The 14,037-nt window shown below is 41.2% G+C and overlaps 1 protein-coding gene across 1 annotated transcript in view; it reads right to left on the reverse strand.

The window, feature by feature from the left end:
• ndrg2 (NDRG family member 2) overlaps window positions 1-13,735 on the reverse strand; it is a 31,346-nt gene extending 17,611 nt beyond the window's left edge. Inside the window, exon 1 of the mRNA XM_079371700.1 lies at window positions 13,338-13,735. The gene's annotated coding sequence lies outside the window, so the exon portion shown is untranslated. The remainder of the gene's footprint in view (window positions 1-13,337) is intronic.
• Between the last annotated feature and the right edge of the window lie 302 nt (window positions 13,736-14,037).

Genomic DNA, 14,037 nt, shown 5'->3' on the forward strand with positions numbered 1-14,037 from the left:
GGTGTTACGGGCGTCACACTCAGGACCGAATGTGTTCCCCGTCCTGAAGCGAATCGTGTTAGTCTGCAGAGCGTCGCCGTTGTCACACCTGGGTACCGCGGTGTCAGTTTTATATGCACCACAGTGATGTGCAGCTCTGCCTGAGGCCCGTCTGCCGAGGATGAAATTTCTTTTTTACGATTCAGCACAATGATCCATGGAGGCCATACACGTGGAAATAACAAGATGTAAGAGAAAGCATGGCGGTTCATTCCATGCTTTATAAATCACTATCTCCCCTCCTGTGCTCTCTTTCAGATGGAAATTCGAAGAGTTATGTTCCCCCGTACAAAGAACGTCATATCAAGCTTTAGTGTCAAGAGTGAAGTTGAACTTCTCTGATTGATAATGCAGCCAGTTATTGCTGTGGTTGAAAAGATTTCAGTGATATTTTAGGAAATATTCCATCTGACTCGTCTTTCCATTAATAAAACGCTACAGCAAATAGACTGTTAGCTTAGCTTAACTGAAAGCAAGTGTCGACAGGTATCATGACTCTACCTCATCGCTAGTCACTAAAAACAAGTTTCTAACACTTACAAGTCAAAGTGTAAAACAACAGTATATTTTGTATGGGGATCGTAGATTTCTGCATTATAGGCGTCAACGTGTAGATTTTCACAGTAATGCATTGAAACAGCAGAGTTTGTTAATGCTCAATATCATGCTGCCTTGCAGAAGGTCTAAAGAAGGAATCAATGCCACATAACAGTCATATTTGTCCAGTTAGGAAAAAGGAAACCAGTGGAGAGTTAGCTTAGCTTAGCATTATAAACAGGCACATTTGGAAAGCAGCTCCAATCCAAAATCCACCGACAAGCACCTCTAAAGCCAGTCCTTCAATACATAATGTGTTATAATAATGACTTAATCAAGACAAAGAACAAAGCTTTAAGAAAAAGCAACCTGTGGAGAGTTAGCTTAGCATAATGACCGAATGCAAGGGGAAAGCAGCTCCAATCCAAATTCCACTTACTAGCACCTCTAAAGAAAATGCATAAATTGTTATTGATTGTTTCATCAATTCAAAGAAAAAAGTTTTACAAAAAAGCATCATAAAGAGTTAGCTTAGCTTAGCATATTGACTGGAAGCATGTGGAAAGTAGGTCCAATCCAAAATCTACCAAGTAGAGCCTCTAAAGCGTATCCTTTAATAAATGTATTCCATCAATACAAAGAACGTTTTAAAACAGCGAGCTGTAACATTTGTCGTGAAGTAAGTAAATCAAACTTTGTTCACTAGAAACAAACCTCACTTCATCTCTCAGGAAGAAGCTTTTTTTTTTTTTTTTTTTTAACAAACTACACTATAATACACAACGGGTACGGTGCATTTGTAAGCATACCCATTCCCCAGGAAACACATTGAACATCAGTTTTTTTGGGGGGAGTTCAGTTGCTCAGTCTGCTGGATACATTTCACAACCAAAGAGCATAAGAAAGACAGAAACATGAGTGACAAATATCTGGAGAGAGAGAGGACGCTCAGCAGCCGCCAGCATGGAGACTCGGAGAGGGGAGACCAAAGCTCCCCATGTCTCCTCTTTGAGCCAAGCCTGAGCTCACTCCATCCCTCTTTAAATCTCCTGTGCAGATTCCCACGGCGTTGGATGGGCAAACGTGGATCACCTTGGCTCTCCAAAGGCCCTCGAACAAACGAAAGAGCAGCTTAGAAAAAGCCTGTTTTCCCTCTTTCCCTCAGCAGATAGCTTTGTCCTCTTGTCCTCTCCAATCCTCGATCGTCCATCACTCAGCAGAACAGCTCAGTTCTTCTTTCCATTTGCCAGACCGCCTTTTATTCACTCACTCATGATCTCACCTCCACTCAGACATCCAGTCTCTCTGCCTGTTTTAAAGTGAAAGTACTCTTTGACAAATAATAGTTATTACCCATACATCATCAAACCGATTGTTGTGAAAGTACTCAGATACTCAAAGTATCAGATTATACTGAAAATAAATACTTTGGCTGATTGAGTGAGAACCCATTTGTTCAGAAAAGTGTCACTGCTCAACTCTTGGATGCCCTCATTTCTTTACATTGTTGATGTCTACATGGGATGATTCAGTGGAAGTAGGGATGTATTGGACTAGCATAAACCCATAACTAAATGATTAAACTAAATTAACCTCTAGACGGCACCTGAATAATTTGTCGGTTAATCTAATGATTTATATTTTTATATGTTGGCCCTCAATGCCAGTCAAATGTTGGCCTCAAATCTTAACCCATCCTGACAGTAGTGCATGTTATAGTTAGTCCCATCTTGTACCATTTAATACGTCTGGTGATAGTTGAAGCAGCCTGAAGCATAAGAAATATCAATATCATCACGTGTGTTCGCCTTTTCTCTCTCCACTCAGGTGTGTTTGTTAAACTAACATCCGAACCATGACAGTGTGGATGTTTGGGATGAATACAAACACTGTTACACGGAGACTCAACATTAATCAACTATGAGACACGGCACTTGGAAACATTAAAGTAACAGTGGCAAGGAAAAACTCGCTTTCAGCTGGCACACAGCCGGAGCAGAAGCAGAGTCGTGTTGAACGGTCGTCTGCTGCATCTCAGAAGAAACATGAAAAAGTCAAAGCAACACATTAAATGGGGTTTGTAATTTCCTGTTACTGTTCAAAGGAATGGTGTTCATTTTCGACATCATTTTATGGTGAACTTGCAGTACGGACATGTTCTTTATGATAAACACAACAGCACTGGTTTCTGGTTTATCTATGAAATTCAAATTCTCTCTCTCCTTCTGCGACGTCGACTCCTAACGACGTCTGGCACATAAGCCTTTAGGTTTGTCAGATCAACAATGTGTACAATGCGTCACGGTGAAGCATGAAGTGAAACCAGCCGCCTAATTAGCATGACTAATTATGTAAATACATTAAAGACAGCAGCTCATTGTCCTTTGTTCACGTCAGATCTGTGAGTGTGTTCATGACGTGCAGAAAATGGGAGACTCAGACAGCCCGATCGATGGATTCGATTTAGGTCCGAGCTAATCAACGGATGATGAGCGCATGATTCCCTGTGTGCTTCCCCCTCACACACAAACAACACACAAAAATGACCTTCAAGCAAGGGTACATTCGTATTCGTCTGGAGCCATTTGCAAAGAGGTGAAAGTGAGAATCAGCTCATTGATGGTGAGCTCATTGTTGTTGCGGCCAAACATTAAAGAGATTTTCTAAAAAGGCAGCAACTTCAAAAACACGCAGTTTTAAAAATACATCAGTACCTGCATGTGAAAGAATGGAAGTCTCAGCGGGTTTCTAGAAGCATATTTAGAGCCTCAATTTACATTTAGCAAACATTATCAGGACTTTTTAAAATGCTTTTTTTAGTTTTACTTCTAAAAGGTTTCAGCCAGTGAGCAGGCCTGCCGCCAAAGCCGCTCTGGGACGAGTGCTAATCCAAGTGTGTCAACTTCACCTCTTTGTAGAACTGTGGTATTTTATTTAAATGATTGTATTCAACATTTGAAAAATAAATGCTAAACTGTTTGTCCTACCAAACCTCCAAAAAACTAAAACGGTGATACTTTTACAATAGGACAAAATGGATATCCCGTGGCTAGCTTTGGCGTAGTGAAGCTAACCTGTAGCTTAGCTCTCTCTACATTTCACAAGCAGCTTTCCCAACACTGCATGGACTATTTACAGAACATGAGCTACTACCAGTATCTACAGTATGAGTCATGCTAATCCCATAGATCACGCGCTAAATAAAGCCCATGAAGATGGCCGCCTGCTGCTGCATCTTCCAGCATCACTCCGGTGCCTCGTCCTTACAACAGAAGACCTCATGGTTACTGGAGATGTGGAGCAGCTTCCAACGCGCGACTAATCCATGTTAAACATCGTCTGTTACTGACTGGAACACATGGAGATAACCGAGCGCTAACAGTGTTGGTGGCTGATCATGTAGACAAATGAAATATGTTTTAAATGAATAACAGATTAACAGACACTAAATATCCTCCTGTTTGTTACCATGACTTATTGAGAGCTCAGCGCCGACTGAACCACGTAGAGTGAATAATAATTATCAGCTAATATTACAGCAGGCGACTAATTACTGTGATTACTGCGTTCACTTCACAGTTAACGGATAAATAACGTACACACGAGTTAATGACCCTGCTACCCTGTGAGTTATTAAAAGGGGGATTGCATCGGTTTCTGTGTGTGGTGGAAAATTTGGTTGGGGAAAATGGCCGTGATCTTCAATCACGTTGATGGAGTCGGATAAAGCTAGCTGACAGCTACCTTCAGATTAATTGGCGCCATTTGAAAACACAGGAGTCGTGCTACAACAAATGGTTCATGCCTATAGTCCCTCCTGGTGTCTGATGTTGAATATGAAGTCGATTGTTTCCCATGTGCAGATTCAAAAACATTCCTCTTATTGGTGTAAATGTTGGAGAAGTCATTCATACCCTCCTCTATAAACTCAAAAAACTTGAGTTGTCGAGTACTAGTCAGTCGACTAGCACAAGGATCACTCCATTCATTATAACACGTTTTAACGAAGCAGTCACTGATGTATGGTGTTGGTAGAAATCAGGGTGTGAAGTTATTTCTGTCTGAGTCGATTAGTCTGAAGAAGCAGAGTGGGATTTTTCTGGCACAACTATCAAGGTGCATGAGGAGTGAAAGGCTAGAAGAGTTCAAAAAGCTTCAGCAGCACTTTTCAGTATGAAGATCAACTTTATGAACAAATTAGACCGGCGCGTTCCGGCTTGTGGCCTTCATCGGGGTCATCCAGAGTTGATGATTCTGCCATTTTTTATTTTTTTTTATAAACTGGAATCAAATATGCACGGTAGGCAAATTGACAGGACGATGACATTTTAAGCCTTTTGCTTCTTGTCATGTAATATAACAGCAGTATCAACAAAAGAGCGAGGAGGAACATTCCTGGCGAGCAGGAAAGAGTATGAAGCAGCTTCATTACGAGTACATCCGTCCAAACGGTGGTTTTGAATCGGGGGCTGGGAGGAAAAGTCAGCGGTGAAAAATTCTGCCATTTATGCTCATGGTTTAAAGAAAGACCCACTTCTGTTGAGAGGACACTCCGACCCAGCCATTGCCCTTCGAAATTTGTTTCTGCGATCCAACAACCTGCAATCTCGACTTTCTTCAATAAGGTCACACATGTTCAGTACAGCTCCAGTAAACGTTTCATTTTTTAGACCTTAACTGAACAACTGAATCTCTGGTTTCAGTTACAGGTAGCTGTTTTCCTGCACTTACATATTTATCCATCACTAGCCTACAGCCATTTTTTTCCCCCCGTCAAGGCGGCAGCTCTTGTTGCTAGGAGATCCGTGACACAACTGCAGACAATCTCCTCCGTATAGAAGCACTCCACATGGATACTGCTCGGGCCAGCGGGGGGTTGAACGTTTTACCCCTGCGAGCATGTTTGCGCTGTTTATTTTCCGCCCCTCCTGGCTCTTCCTGTGCCCGTGGATCTATTGACAAACATTTCTGATTATGTAACTGCGTGCTGTGGAATGCTAAAACACACACACACACACACACACACACACACACACACACACACACATTAAGAACCCGCCACCTCTGACAGCACCAGACTCGAGGCGCACTCGGGTCGTTTTGATTCAAAATCAGAGAGTGTGAAATTTGCACCACGCAGTTCAGCTTTGGAGGAAGAAGAAGAAGAAAAAAAAAAGGTACATCGACACAATCTACAACCACACATCCCACCTCAGAAATATGAATGGTGTTTGGTTGGAGCATTTGTCTATAAATAGGCTGTTGTGAAGGGCGGCTTGGACTTGTGGGAACAGACAGGGTATTGTAAGGGCTGCCCTATCTGTATCTGGCCTCAAGCCATCAGGCAACGGACTGAGCAATGCACCCACAAACACACACATTTCAACACACATACACACACACACTGCCCAGCATGTGACTGCTGTATTCTCACACACCTCCACAGTATAAAATCCATACGCACTGACCCAGATGCAGAGAGATTTACGCACCAGCACACCTACACAGATTATTTAAAAAAAATTAAAAATCCATACTTTCATACGCCGACTCTCAGACACTACAACTGGCCAAGACATAATGATGACAATTCTGATAATAATGATAATAAAAAAAAAAAAACACTCACATGGGCAGAATTGATTTAGAATAGACAGATCTCCTACACACTCAGTGTTCTCCTTACTAAACTTAAACTATAAATACAGACTAGCTGCGAAAACCTGGTCGAGTGTACACGGCTGCCACACGGGGAATAAAAGGGAGACATGTTCAAATATTACTGACCAATCTTCGGCTGTTTTTTTCGCTGGTCTTCAATGTTAAAACTTACGAGGAATATCAAAATTCCTCAGAATGGTGAAACAAATTGAACAATTTTAATGGATTACTATCCATAAATGAGATTTGATTTGATTTTCTTCCTCGTAAGCTATTACCAAAATTAAGTAAATCCTCTTTATACAGTGAGAGATGCAGATCTGACTGTGTGTGTGTGTGTGTGTGGGGGGGGGGGGGGGGGGGGGGGACATTTTAGCTGTTTGCTGTGCTTTGGTTTCCATCCAAATTAGTCATTTTTAATAACCCAGAAGCACAAATCTCAACGTTTGTTTTGCCACGGTCTCTCCTGTCGTGTTTGCACACAATCTACTGTCAACAGAGAAGAATCAGTGTTTCTGTGGGTGCCAACAGGCAGAGGTGCAACATTAGACAGTGTTAGTAACAGCAGCTGCACTCAGGTGAGCCGTACTGGATACAGCTGGAGCATGTGAATAAGGGACGGGAAGGGAATTTCATTTTTATACTGTAAATATACACTGCATTTCAAGTTATGCCTACAATAATAATACATCAAATATCTACTTTATTGGCTAATGTGCTATTTGTTCACACTTTACATTATGCAATGGAGTAGCATGACACATTAATAGAAGCAATGTCATGATTTCTGTTTGGAATGTTTTCAATCATGTTCAAAACAGAGAAAACCTGTATGTTACTGTTCAGGTGTGTGCTGAAACATAAAGCAACACTGGCATTGAATTAGAGTCTTTAATTTGACATTTTTATTGAAATTCAAATATTCTTTCAGCTTTTAGCTCAGTTTTGGTTTCCACCAACTACCTGCTAAAACATATTATGCATTTCTTCCTTGGGTGCAGGACAAGCAGCATAGAGTTTATAGATGAGAGCCTTTTAACCTGAAGTCTACAGCGGCTGCTAACAGGGCTGTTAGGAGCAGAGTTTAGTGGCTGGAAAACTTCAGCTACACAATTAGCTGAAAGAGGTTAAAACTCCTGGTTGAATTGAGACATGGAACTATAAAGTAGGCTGATACAGCCAATGCAGAAGTGGATGAATTTGGCCATGCGTCATGAACACTAAATGCTGCTTTTTTTACAATGTCGATCCGATCTGGCTCTTTCCAACACTACTGAGGATCACTGCTATAAATGAGCAGCGACAATCAAACTGAGCAGTAAACAAAACTCTTACTCCAAAGAGGCAATTACACCCACAGACGAGCTCAGCTCAATAACACCACAACCACTGGAACGCCATCAAACACCATAACAGAGTCCACTTGTTCCAACAATACTTCACATTTAATCAGCGGCTCAGGTGGACGCTGTACGGAGATGCAGTGCCCATGTCAAAACACCGACAGGTCCGTATTAACCCGACAGCTGGCGTGCACTTAGAATGGAGATCATTGCAGTGTTGTTAACTCTTCAACTTAAGGGCAAAGACTATTTCAAGATGACAACATCATTTGATTCCATGTTATTCTGGGACCTGAATCTACCTTTGAAGCTTCTCTTCCAATAATAGCTGTTTACTGGCCTAGTTTTATTCATATCCACACATTTATCTGCCTCTCAACACTGTCATCAATGTCTTAATGCCAGGCTATATTAGCTGATAAAACACATGACTTGCTATTTGTTCAAATCTCCATATCCACTTTCTCCAGCGCTGAATGTCAAAATAAACTACAATTTCAACTTTAAACATCTCAACGCCGTACAAATCTGCCACTCTGACAGCTGAAGCATATATCACCTTTCCCTGAAGTCTAACCTGATGCATTAGCAAACACTGTGGGAGTAAATGTTAATATTGGGAGAGTCAACAAGGCGAGGTGACAGTCTGAATATGCTCGAATAAGTTTCCCACTTATACCAAGTGAATATTAGAGGATTCATGCCTCGGCAGATGGAGCAAATGTTGCAATGTATATATTAGCTGCTTTTATGTAAAGCTGCTTCACAAACAAAAAAAGGAATGGTATGCTATTTCACTGACTGATAAGTTAATATGTACACAACAGTACCTAGCTAACATTTGCTAACTTCAGCTAACCTCTTTCGCTGTTAGCAAACAGAAATACAAAGTGTGATTATGAATTCAACAAAAGGAAAGCGCACTTGGTGTATCTTTTCTCTTGACGACTTTAAATTACACAGCAATATCTAGCCTATTTATGCTAACCTTAGCTAACTTCTCCCTGCTCATACGCTCATAAGCTTGTAAGCAGTGAAAGCAAGAATCTCATAGGCTAATAAAATAAGCAAACGAAGAAAAACGTTGATGTATCTTCATTTACTTAAATAACTAGCATATTTTGGCTAACCTTAACGCCTTAAGCTAACATCAAAAAAACATTCCTGCAATACTTTAATGGTGAAACAAGAGCAAACACGGCTGTAGAGACAAACTGTCTGCATATAATCAATCTGGAAAATGTCTTTCTATATGTGATATACTTTAATTTGACAGAGGAAAATGGTCATATTGCATCTTTCTTACTTTATAAATTACCTATATTTAGTATAACAAGGGTGTTCGAGAGTAAGCATTAAAAAAGTGTTCCCTGTGTTGGAGGAATGTCATTTTAAAAACCCGAGCAACCCTTTCAAATGGATTTGATTCTGCCTGGAGAGCAAAAGGTCAAACTGTCACTGATAATCCAAATCAACAGGGGATGTCCAATGACGGTACAACTAGACTGTAATGAGGCCACATCGGTCAATAGCAACCATAGCAACCAGGTCAATGGTGCAGAGACAATTTAAAATGGCTATGTTGGTTTACAAACAAGGTCATCCCCATCTACAGTTTAAACAAGGACAAACTTCAGATAAAGTCAAAATAGGTTAAAAGCAAGTCATGAATGAAACATTTCAAATATTATTCCAAATTTGACAGATATTTTGTGTTTTTCGGTTGGTTCGGAAATGTTTGCAAGCTTTCAAGCAGATGCCTCAGAAGGGAAATGCTCCCATCCGCCACAGTTTAATGATGTCAACAAGTTGATCTCTTGGATTATGAGCCAGAACACAAACACTCGGCGATGTAGCATCAGACCAAAAGGCAACTGTTCAGACTACAGAGAATATTTTTGGAAAAGCCAAGAAAAAAAAAATCTCCCGACTCCAAACTGTGATACATTAGAGATCATTCAAAGTCAGAGCACCCTGATTAAACCTTGACATTCTCATAGGTCAGCTGAATAAGACATGTTTGATGGTTGTGAGGTTGTAGAAGACATCAAGACAAACTTCACAGTTCAAAGTGTCTTCAGTTAATAAATGAAATAATTCTCAAGTGATTGGGAAGTGACTGATTTACACAAAGTTGAAAGATAGTTGGATTCATGTTTCATTATAAATAATGTACTGCTTGGTTTGTCAACAGTTTGATTTATTACACAAATAAAACTTTAAGATTTCAATAAATAATGGCAACGTTCTGTATTCATACTTTCTATTGAATCAATTTAAAGTGTACAAAATCAATAAAGTGTTTAAATGAAACAAAAAGCAATGCCTTAAATATGGCGGGAAGAGCAGTAACTGGAACTAATGGTTATTAAAAGTCATTAATTTAAGTCTTTATTCCCTTGAAGAATGACCTGAATAGTGGATTTCATATATGTATAACATTGGCATGTTTTTTATCTTTTCTCTATACCGACAGTCTTCACTATGGGCCAGACTTTTCTGGTACAGTAAGTCAGTGTTGCACAAGATCGGCTCTGCAGCTCGACACTTCATCGAGTTTAAAAAAAAAAGGGAAAAAAAAGGCACAACAGAACAATGTGCTATCCTGACCTCCACAAGTACCCTATGATGTGTAATATCTAATGCTGGAACAGAGTGAAGGGAGAGACTTTGAAGTCCTCCCACCAACATGATAAGCTGCAGGAACATGGAGACAGAGACTTTCAAAACATCTACAGTGTCAGAATGAAAGGAGAACGATGATGTCAAAACTATATAAGTGGAGCAGTTATATCCTGCATTCATTTCCTGGGATCATTGGTGTGCACCTAACACATAAATATGCACTTAATGAGTACTATAAAAAGCCTTATTTTAACTGTTTAAGTGTTTATCTTTTAATGTTTCAGCAGCCCAATAAATGTTGGCAATGCTCCTTGCAGTGCTATTATATTCCTACTTTACACAGGCATTCATATTTTGATTAAATCACGTGGAATGGATATCAAAACAACTCTTAATAAGAGTTAGGGTATAATGAGGTGGTTAAAAGGTACTTGATCAGTATTAATAAAGCTCTATCTATTCATCGCTCTAATCTCAAATCTTTGCTTTTCACTTTGTAGGTGTCCATTGCTTTGGTTAACAAGACTTGTTTTACCCATGTTGATCATGGTCCATGTTTGTCACCAGTTTACATCAATGCATTAAGAGTGATAATGACCTGCAGCCGAACGTGGGGAAGATAAATGAGATGGTGTTGGACCTAAGAAGAGCCAAGACTTCTCCTCCTCCAGATCTGCATATGTGGGACAGATGTGGAGCTCGTCGGGTGTACAGCTGGATCACAGACTGGAGTGGTCCACCAACACTGACTAGAAAGAGCCTAGACCAGCTTCACTTCCTGCGGAGGCTTGGGTCACGTCATGTTTGCTTTAAAATGCTCCAACATGTTCGACCAGTCTGCTATTGCAAGCACAATCTCCTTTGCCGTTGTGTGCTGGCGTGAGGAGCAAAAGATGGCAACAACAGACTGATAAATGAGTCTGTTGTGGGCTCGCAGCACGTCAGACTGGAAGAGGTGGTCAAGGCCAGAAAACTGACTGAACTGTTGACAATGATGGACCCACCCTCTCAGCACGCTGGACGATCTGAGCAGCAACTTAAAGCAGAATCCGTCCCTGTTGACCCCTGCTGGAGGTACAGCAAGTACACTGTGTATTAGATATTCTATTTTTACGTATTGTTTATTATATCTGACCCCTCCCATTACCAGACATTTTGAAATTGATCAAAAATGTGATTCAAACAGTCTTTAGGAACTCCTGTCCCCAATGAAGTTGTCCCAAACACCTGTCCACAGTGACCATTCGATGAATTGAGACCTTCACTACAAGATTTCCAGAACACATTGAAAGTATTATAGAAGAAAATCTTTAACTTAACATAAAACTTACAGCAAACACAGAAGAAATGTCATGTAAATCCCAAACTTCAAATCTGCGTGAACTGACCCCTACATGTCCAAATAGGTAAATGTATTTTGGGGGGATTTAAATGTTCAATGGGCAGCTCTCATTCTGGTGTCAAACCAAAAATAAATGTCAAGATACCACAAAAGTATAAAACAGGATTCCTGACACCACACCCAACCAACAAAGACCAACACTGTACTTTCTGTTTGTATCTGTGTGTGTGGCTGCATTTCTGTGTCTCACCACACTCTCATTTCAGCCATAGCTCTTGGAGAGCAGGATGCGCGTGCCTCCTTGTGCCTTCTGCATTCGTACATCTAAACGCACGATCCTGGAACAATGTCTTCTCCTTCACGAGAGCCTTGCTGTGTGTGTGTGTGTGTGTGTGTGTGTGTGTGTGTGTGTGTGTGTGTGTGTGTGTGTGTTTGTGTGTGTGTGAGTTTGCAGCGCGTGCACGTTATCAGCAGGGGCTCCACTCCACTCAAAGAGCAGTGAGGCCGCGAGTCTCCAAATGCGGCATGACTCACAGAGTATCTGCGCGCGAGCGTGTTGGAAATGCGTGCGTGCAAGCATAGTGAAAAGCTGTCTGTTGAGCTGTGTGTGTGCGTGTAGACAGAGGAAAGATGTGCGAGAGTGTGTACGTGTGTGTGTGTGTGTGTGTGTGTGTGTGTGTGTGTGTCCTTGGTCTGGCACGACACACAGAACCATAACATTTTTTTTTGCCTCGCGCGCCTGGCTCTCATATATTCCATATGGGGAGACTCTTATGAAACGCATCTTATTCAGGGCAATGCTGTGTCTTTCTCTTTTTGAGATTTCCTCTCACGTTTTATCCGAGTCAATGCGGGGCTGCTGAACGCACACACAAGGGGGGGGACACACCTCCATTTGACATTGACACACATTATACCCCACAAGTCTGGCGAGCCAACAGTCAAAACAGTCCTGTTGACCCCCCTCCCCCTACCTCACTGTCTCCTCTTGGAGAAAAACAACGTTTAAATGATGGTAAACCCTAAATAAAGTAATTTACCATGAAATTGCTGCATCTCTGTAGGGACACCCATTTTTAAAAAACACCACAAAGGAAGAGCAACGACGCACCGGTTGGCTGGAAATACAAAGCAGTGAGGTAGAGAAAAAGGGGCGTTCAGGTTCATTTATGATTCAAGTTTATGCGACACAATATGTCAATATAGGCCTATATTCGGTCGGCCATGCATTGAGCTGTCATGCCTGGGTCTGCTAAAGAGAGGGGGAGGGAGGGGGGGAAACAAAGACCCGCTGGCTATGCCACATGTGCGCGTCAATAACACGCACTCTCTCTACCAGACACTTATCCAGGTCATGCACAAAAACATATCCACATAGGCTATATTCAAGTATGCTTGCAAGCTTTGTGTGCCTGCAAACTGATTTTGAAATGTGAATTTCTTGCAGAGTTTCATGTCTTTTTATTGTTGTTATTTTTTGACAGGGCACAGCAGCATGTTTCTGGATTTCAACAAAGAGGAAACACCGAATAGGGGGCATTGATTACTTTGTTTTCAAAATGCAAAAAGGGAACCATGCTGCATCCCTTGCACGTTTTATAACTCAGAGTTCCCTCCAGAAAAATAAATCGTTTTGCTGCCTTCTTGCACGACTGTTGAATGATCAATGACAAAATCTGCACAGGCTACTCCCTGACTTTCTCCAGAAGGACAGAAAAACCGAAAAATCCACCACAGCTTTGCATTAATGCTTCAAAAATAAAATAATAATAAAAAAAGAATAAACTCACCTTTTTATTCCTCAGATGAGAAAAACAAAAGATCACAAAATAAGGCAAGGACTTGTTAAAATATATTGCAAGTCTCGTTCTCCACTTGCGCGACGTCTTGCTCTCTATGCAAACCTGTTCCTCCAATCTTCCCGCTATTCTCCTGGTATTTCACTTTTTTCCTCCACCTCCTTTATTTTTCTGCTGTGCTTTCTTGCGCTCAGTTTTCCCCCTCAGTCAGTATTGTTTTTTTTCTCCTTTCTCCAGCAGGAGGAAAATTCAGCACAGGGGAAAAAAATATGGAGCGGTCAATCAAAAGACGAGACGGAGTGGTGGAGTTTTTAGGGGTGACATAAAGTTATCAGCCTATAAATCAGAAATTAACTCAAATCCAATTTTGTATTTAGAACCAAATAAGTAAATTATTGCATTTGATACACTTTCTCTCCGTGCAGGATTCGCAAATAGAGCTGCTGACACTGTTTACTGAGACAATATTATGTTTCTCTTTTCTGGCTCCCCCTCCGCCAAGACCTCACAGTGGTACAGTCCGCCCTTGTTCAGCAAGTGGAACTGAGCCGAGCGCGCGAGCTTCCCGCCTGGGCAGAAGCCAGCAGGTAAACAAACACACCTGGAGTTAATTAGTGGTCAAAAAAAGGGGTGAAAGGATGGAAACCTTTTTGCATTAGAACCCTAACCCCAACGATGACACCTTCACACA

The sequence above is a fragment of the Symphodus melops genome, assembly GCF_947650265.1.
Source record: "Symphodus melops genome assembly, chromosome: 20".
Taxonomy (NCBI): Eukaryota; Metazoa; Chordata; class Actinopteri; order Labriformes; family Labridae; genus Symphodus; species Symphodus melops.